The sequence below is a fragment of the Ruditapes philippinarum genome, unplaced genomic scaffold (assembly GCF_026571515.1).
Source record: "Ruditapes philippinarum isolate M1 unplaced genomic scaffold, ASM2657151v2 ctg25364_1_1_1_1, whole genome shotgun sequence".
Classification (NCBI taxonomy): Eukaryota; Metazoa; Mollusca; class Bivalvia; order Venerida; family Veneridae; genus Ruditapes; species Ruditapes philippinarum.
Window position 1 is genome coordinate 1 of NW_026857343.1, and position 8,230 is coordinate 8,230.

At 32.9% G+C, this 8,230-nt stretch overlaps 1 long non-coding RNA gene across 1 annotated transcript; it reads right to left on the minus strand.

Moving 5' to 3' along the window:
• Window positions 1–5,724: 5,724 nt before the first annotated feature.
• On the minus strand, window positions 5,725–7,148 carry LOC132749434 (uncharacterized). Its single transcript, XR_009628418.1, has 2 exons — window positions 6,962–7,148; window positions 5,725–6,411 (listed from the first exon to the last, which is right to left on the minus strand). It is a non-coding gene; the product is annotated as an uncharacterized LOC132749434 (long non-coding RNA).
• Window positions 7,149–8,230: the final 1,082 nt, after the last annotated feature.

An 8,230-nucleotide genomic window follows, 5' to 3' on the forward strand; every position in this document is an offset into this window, starting at 1 on the left:
ATGAAAGCGAAAATGAAGTCGCCCGATTTTATTGATCCATTATTAAAAATTACCAACAATAACTGTGAATAACATGTTGTGTGTGTTTGCTTTGTTTACCCTCGCCGCCGGAAAAAGGGACTGTCATGCATCTCAATCAACGCGTATGTCATTAATCCGTTTGTTTACCAACATGTCATAAAAGTCTAATTAACAGACACTCGAGGAACAATTAGACTCCGCCCACGGCGAGATTACCGATACGTGCGAGAAACCAATCGTAATTCACGTTTCAATCGAGGCGACATTATTAAACCAATCATTAAATCGCTAACATACAACTACCAGTAACAATTATTTATGATGGACGGATCAAACGTCAATTAAATTTTCACTATCGAATGATTGTCAGAAGTGGCCGTGAAACGGTGCAATTGAGAAGTTTATTTATTTATTTATTTTGTAATTTTATTGCTATGTAATTTTAATTGAATAATTTCTTAAATAGGCTGTGCACTAGACTATTTTTACCATACAGTCTCATGGTTACTATCAAAAAAAGTCTGTAAAATGGGTCAAACCGTTCACGCCAAATTAATTAGGCTAAATTGGGAGGTGCTGGCTACAGTTTACCCATAATGTCAAAAAAGACTCCATATTGTATATATCCCTTTGCCCCCCGCCCCGTGTTATTTATTATCTATCTTTTTTATTCCTGTATATATAAACTAGTATCCTTAATACTAGTAAACGTGAACCCGTGCCCCCATATGGAGCAATACGTTTATCACGGGTTCACTCAAGCATGAGATTTTCTTAAATATGTTACATAAAGACTATCTCATCACATTATGGGTAACCAAGTTATTATTATTAGCCATATTTGGGACTTAAATTTTTTCTTATTCTTCTATGAATTGTTTAAGTAATAGAAGATTAATTATTATGTGTGATATCTAGATGCATAATAATTTATAGACCATGAGACAGTGATAAATAGATAAGGCCGTTTCCACCACATTTTAACTATCATATTTGTTTTAATTTTGAAATAAAGTTGGTAAAAACACGTATACATTGGATGCAACGGGCACCTGCTAAATCTCTATCACGTTCGCGCGACAAACTTGTCGAAATAGGTCAATCCAAAAATTAAGAAAATTTGCAAATTATCACAAAATCGGATTGACCTCCTTATTTTGTAAACAGAGAATTTTCGGCCAATGAGAACAAAGGAGGCAACCCTCTCTAAACCAATCAAAATTAACTTTATAAAGCGGGTGTTCGGTAAACTTACAAAATTTACAAAATTTTAAAAACAAACTCTGCTAATTACAAACATGTAATTAATAATATGCATCCCAATGTATACGGTTTATAACATGTAAATAGAAACCAACATAAATAATAGATAGCCCACATTGAATTGGTCAGAAAACGTTCCTGACATGCCTTCTTCGCAAGTATGCGAACTCTACAATTATAGGTAATATTTTAATTTTTCTTAAGTTATACTAAATACTAGATTGACCTGTTATAAAAGACGGTAACTACTATAAACGTCTTGGCCAATTTTAAAATAAGTGCTTTTTAATAATTTAATTTTAGAATTCTTAATCTTAGTATGGGATTGCCCCATCTTCCTCCCATGGCAGAGGTTGTACGTAGAGACTACCCTGTCATGGGGGATATGGTATGCACATAAACACATGTACGGATATAACAATAAGTAATTAAACATCAGCTCCCCCTTTTTAAAAGGTTATAAATGAAGTATATGCTCGCCCATATGGTCTCTTTCCGGTGGCGAGGGTAAACAAACCCAAACACACACACAAAATTGTCAGAATTAAGAGGACCGCTCGACATATAACTGTAACGGTAATTTTAAATGAAAGTTATGATAACCTTTTTTGTCGACGAGTTAAATTTGATAAAATTTACGGCGTATTACACTGTATTTATTACAAATGTAGTTAAATTAAAGATCGTTTCTTTCGTTATCTACTTTCATTTTCTTTACAACATAAGTGAATATGAATATAATGTCCGGCGCAAGCTTTTTAATAGTAAATCAGAAGGGAATAACTGTTAATCCACCCATGATATGATCCATGATAGGAATCAACTATGGCTTTTTTATCTTCATTTAATGCAATGGTTGCATTACATGATACTCATTCTTATTATTACTTGTTTCAAACTACTTTTAAATTAAAATTGAATATTCTGTTGTAACACAAATCCAATTCATTTAATAAGATATGTACAGTGAGTCAACATAATTTCAATAACATACAAAAAACATCGATAAATAAATCTCCTCACTTCTCCCTAAAGTCTCCTCACTTCTCCCTAAAGCAGCTGGAGGGAGAAGTGACTTCTCCCTAAATTTTGAACCTAGCTTGAGCCCTGGATACATGTACATATTATAAGGTTTTGATTTGAATCTCATTTTAAGGTTACCATCAAGCAGTATATACCATCCAAACACTGTGTGTGTGGGCCCCCGGCCCTGTGATTAGATTACATAGTGTATAAGTGAAAAAAAAAAAAGAAGAAAATGACAACAGTCCCCAGGGCCAAAAAACCCTTCTTTGTAGAGGCCGAATATAGGCTACTTCCGCAACAAAACTAGCCTCTTTTTTTTCCCCAGTTTGGTCCTCAAAATTCCCCAGACTTTTGAAATTTCCCATAGAATTAAGAACAAAATTAAATGATGGTGTTGAATTAAGGATTTTGACTGCCTCATTTGTATTTCCCAGTGCCTTTTGCTTTTCTATTTTAAAGAACTTGTTAAAAGTTTATGTTAAATTTGAGACCCCTTTTCCCAAAGTATGCCAAAATCACGCATATTTTCCCCAAGAAAAAGGCTGAGGCCCCTTCCCCAAAAATGGTGTTTTGGCCCTGGTCCCTCTGCAAAATAACACCCTTCCTCTAATTCTAGTAATTTATACGGGGAAGTCAAAGACCAGGCCCGCGAAGCGGGTCCGGGCTTTGGCTTGCCCGGCTATAGACTACACGTGTATATTTAAAAGAAAATGAAATAAAAAACAATTAAAAAATATATAGAATTCTATACCTATCAATGAAATTTTCAGTGTCAGTTCTAGTCGGGCGCCGCCATTTACAATGTAACGCAATGATAAAAGGCGGGGTATTCCGATAATGGAACAAATCTCAACTTTTCGGATAAATGATAAACGTCGAGTGTTCCGAGTGAAAACGGAAGCGGTGCATATAATACTGAATGACACTTTTAAAACGGAAAGAATTTTTAACAACTTCCCGTTCATAGGCTTTGCCTAATTTCATATTATTGTATACTCATTCTCCATAATGTTTATTTAAATATACACATGTTGCTCAATCCATAAATAACTTAATAAGGTCCATTTTTATTAAATAATTCTAAAAACCATTCCCCACCCCTCTCATTGCGAACTAAGTGGACGATTCTACGCTAAATTATTATTTATATTGGTACATTAATATCGACAACTAATAAAATTTACCTTCATCTTTGATCGAGATACCTCTCAAAGTCAGTTTTCTAAAGACAGATACTAATTTTGTATATATGTTTCCTTCATAAGACCATAATTTTCAGACATTTCCATGATGTTAGATGGTTAGTTTGATTAGAATCTAAATATATGATAAGTTCCCTATTGTTCCATATTTAATCGAACTAGTTCTGAGGCTGTTGGGGGAGGGGGCGGTTAAACGGTAGTAAATAAATTTCTTATACTTTCTTAATAAAATTTACAAAGTTCTGAGACTTGTAGCACGTACCTAGGCCCAAAACTAAATCACTAGACTAATGTTATTTAATGATCTTTTAACCACTAAAATCACCAAGAAAGCTAGGGATAATAATTGTATCTGACAAGTCAACACCATGTTTATGGAATATGTTCTAAACTGACAGCTCAAATGAGAATTTGACCGCGTGAGTAATGGCGCTTGTTTAAATTTATATAAATGCCAAAAACATTATGAATAGGAACTGGCTTACATAGTCATGAAATTGGAAAACTGATGGTCTGAGCAGGTTTTTTCCAATGTAAAGTTCTGTTTATTACATTGTGGCCAGTACAACTATTACACATTTATGTCATTAATTAGAATCTAGTTTAAACAACCTTTTATGTCCTTATTATTATTTTTTTCTTTGCTCTTGCCATGTACCAGAGACTTATAATTATCATATTTGTAATTGTTGTAACAGTATGTAAAGAGATAAAAAATGTAAAATTTACTGGAATTAACTATTTCTTCTCATTAATGGATGTAATGATTCCCACTTTCCCTCCTAATTTAACTAGAATCTATGTCTATTTTTTTTCTTTCTGAGGAAAACCCAATATGCATCCCCTGCATTGTTTCATTACGAGCAGGCACCAGCAGGGCTACCTCTATAAAGAATTTTACGCCAAAAGTGAGATTCAAGCCCGTATCTATGAGGGGCAAGTCAGCAACCTTGACCACCTGGCCACGGAGGGTCCTCACACCAAAGATGAAGATCCAATGTTATATATATCTCTCTGCGCAAACCTATCTACCTTATTTATGAAAAACACTCGTCAGTTTCAAACCAGAAAACTGCTTTCACCCGGGTCGGGGTTGGGGTAAATTCTTTAATGAATTTATGAGAATACTTTCCAAAATGTTTAAAAAAGAATTACTTTGTCTAAATGTCTGTACTTCTTATCAATATGGCATATTAACTATAATGGCGGCCATGTCACTCTCGTGTGCAAATTCAGCAACTTTGAACAATTCCTCGAAATTGAAGAAGTAAATTCGAAAGCCAGTCGTCCGACCGGACTTTGATTCTACTGTATTAGTGTGAAATGTTATTCTTTGTAAACCTGAGTAGGCTCTACATCTTTCCCAAAAAACGAAGTTTTTTAATTGAATATAGCCAACAGCTGATGTTGGGTTAGGCATTGCCTCGCATTACCTCGTGTTACTCCGCCATCTTGAAATGCCTACTTCCGGTGCATGAATGGTTGAACTGCGCATGTCTAAAAATTAGTTTACGATTTAACTGATTTTGGTACCATGGTGTGTGGCCACACACACTGACACACACATAAGCACGATAACGATAAACCGAGGTTTTCACAAAAATTTCGCCAATAGGTGTGTCTTAGTAAATGCACGCATTTTACGAGGTACACATACCGAGGTAACGGGAAAAGTACCTCGGTATTTTTTGGTTCCTCGGTACGTGGGTGTGTAAACATATAATTTACCTCGGTAAGTGAGGTATACAAACACACACACGCACACACACACACACACACACACACACACATATAGCTTATGCAAAATCGAGCAGAATAAAATAGTTTCAATACTGAAGCAAGCAGTGTATTAAACATTTTTGATCTCGATATTTATCTATTTTATCAGGCATATACGACAATTGTTAATTGTCAACTGTTTCATTCAGCGGACGCAGCAGTAGCAGAATTTCACATGTTTCAGAATAAGTTTAATTTCCCCAACCTATCTCAGTTAAGCTGTACAACGCCTTTAAAATAATATTCTAATAATATTGCGTATAAAGGTAGTTTATGAACGATTAAACGACTTATTTAACAATTATATGTATTGACTTGTACGTTCTTCTGGCTCTGTCAAAGAAGTTGTCACATATTTTTTGTATGCTTCTGTAAACAGCTTTCATACAAACTGCTGAATAAAGATTTACAGTTCAAAAGACAGACAAAGATGAATGATTCGTATTTAATATGAAAAATAAACACTGGTATACATTTTATGTACATAACATACTTACATCCAGATCTATATTAACTGACATTTGTCATCATATAAAACATGAAATTATGACATTCAGAACGAAAATCCAAATATAAAACTTGTGAAATAGCTTGTCCACATATTAAACAGCATAATTTTACACATTTCAAATAAAGCATTTTAAAATATATTTTTACATAGTAAAACATACTCTGACGAAGAATGTCTCACCCTTTAGTGTCGAAACAGCAATTATGATCTATAAAAAATCGTGCAGACATTTTAAGATTGTTATTACTTTTTGAAATATTATCTCACTGGTTGTATATAGTTCCCAAAACAATCGAACTAAAATATATTCTGTATAAAATAAAGAGACGGTAATTGTAAGTACCAAATCATCTTTTAACATAACATTATGAAAATATGATAATATAATCATGGTATTTATACACATAAACACTTGTTTATACCCTACACGTTGTAATATACCAGTTATAATGAGTTTAATAATCACAGGCTTAAAGTTTGAGTAGAAGAAAATGTAGAAAACAAGTCAAATAAAGCTTTCGTTTTCGTCATTTTTTGACTCATCGTCATCGTCTTTTTGTTCGTCTGAAGAATCGACATCAGTGTCACTAAGATCTTCATCACTCCAATCTGTAAAGATATCATTTTATGTAAATGTAACAAAATTAAAAATTAAAACATTCTTATAAAACTGACTGTAAGAAACAATAAATCATGATTGTATTACATCTCCTTCGAAATCTACCTATCCATAATGAGGTTAAATTCAGATTCTCACCATGACAATATTAGTCATTAAAAATAGCAATCTGCTTATATATCAAATAGGTTTATGTATGTTTAGATATATTATTACAGTTATAAGGGTGAAAGAGTATAATATTATTAGTTTTGCGTACATTACGGTCACGTAAAATCGATGGTCATAAAATCGGTGGTTTTGTAAAACATAAGACAAGAGAAGAATGTCGTGTTGTATCCGTCACCATGTAACCTCAGCATTTATTTACTTTTGTTTAAATATAATGGACAATCATCAAACATTTACAAAGCCAGCCTATCTGAAACGCAGTCAAATGGACTATATTCCTTATTCAATTAATTGTTGCTTTTAATGTATATTATTATTACTAAAATACTAAACTAATGGAACTTGCATCATTGCAGAAATGTCACGTACCTGATGATTCAAAATCACTTTGATCACTGTCTGAATTTTCTGATACTACTGATTCTACTTCGTCATTGTCATTTTCATCTGAACATTTAGATAAAACAAGAGATTCATCTACATTAATCTCTGCGCTGGTTGACGTTGAAATACTTTGATATTTTCCTCTCCGCTGTTTTTCCTTTGCTTTATGAGCTGAATAAAAAGTTAAAATGGTATATGAAAAAACATGATAGTGCTTTCGTTGCTTTTCCTGCTTTTTATTTTAGATACAAAAATTAAAACCAATGAAATATACAGTTCAGGCTCATACGGACACCCTAGTAGAACCGCAGACGACGTTCCGTAGCCTAATTACGTAAATACTGCAAGATCAGTTATAAATCGCACATAACGTGTAAATGATATATTTGATCTTGGATATGTTTACTTTTCCTAAATTCGTTGTACATTGTACTCAAGTTTGCTTTTCTTAAAATAGTTTGGCTCATCTGGAGGCATGTAGCTTTTATTATCTCACTGATTCTCTTGTCACAGTATTTTATCATGACATTAATTATCAGTGAGATGTGACATCAATACTAGAATGATATTCATATCCCTATCTGTCTAGCATTTTAGTCATAATACGATTTACAATAGACTTAACTACAGTATCAAAAGTTAGCAGACTTTGCTTCATGATGAAACGGGTTATTTATGCGGACAAATTGCTATTATAATGCAATAAATCGGTTGTTGTTTAAATACCGACATGAAGTTTTGACGTCTTAGAAATGACAAATATATAGCAATGTAATTATAAGAGATCAAGGTACAAATTGCGTGCCAAGTACTGTCTAGTCTAAGCATATATTTTGTCTTTCATGTTCTTATAAATTTCTTGCATTAATGTTCTTATTGATACATGAAAAACTCTAAAAACGTGATACATGAAAAACTCTAAAGACGAGTTGTCGAGCATTTAAACATATAAAACTGGTTAAAACAACAATGACACTAACATAGGAAGATGTCCGCTTTTGAAAATATAATGTCATTTGCATTCTTTTCAACATAACTATTCAAACATTGTATTTTAATGTATATAATTGAGATATAATGTATATATTTTGAGAATCTATATTTATTTCTAAAGATATTCAAACATCTGTTGATTGATCGGATAATTGTTCAAAGGAAAAAATGACGAAGTTTAAACAACACACAAGCAGTTTGATACAGACAAAATATGAATATATTCTAGTATCTTATTCAGCAAGTCTATATTAAGGCATG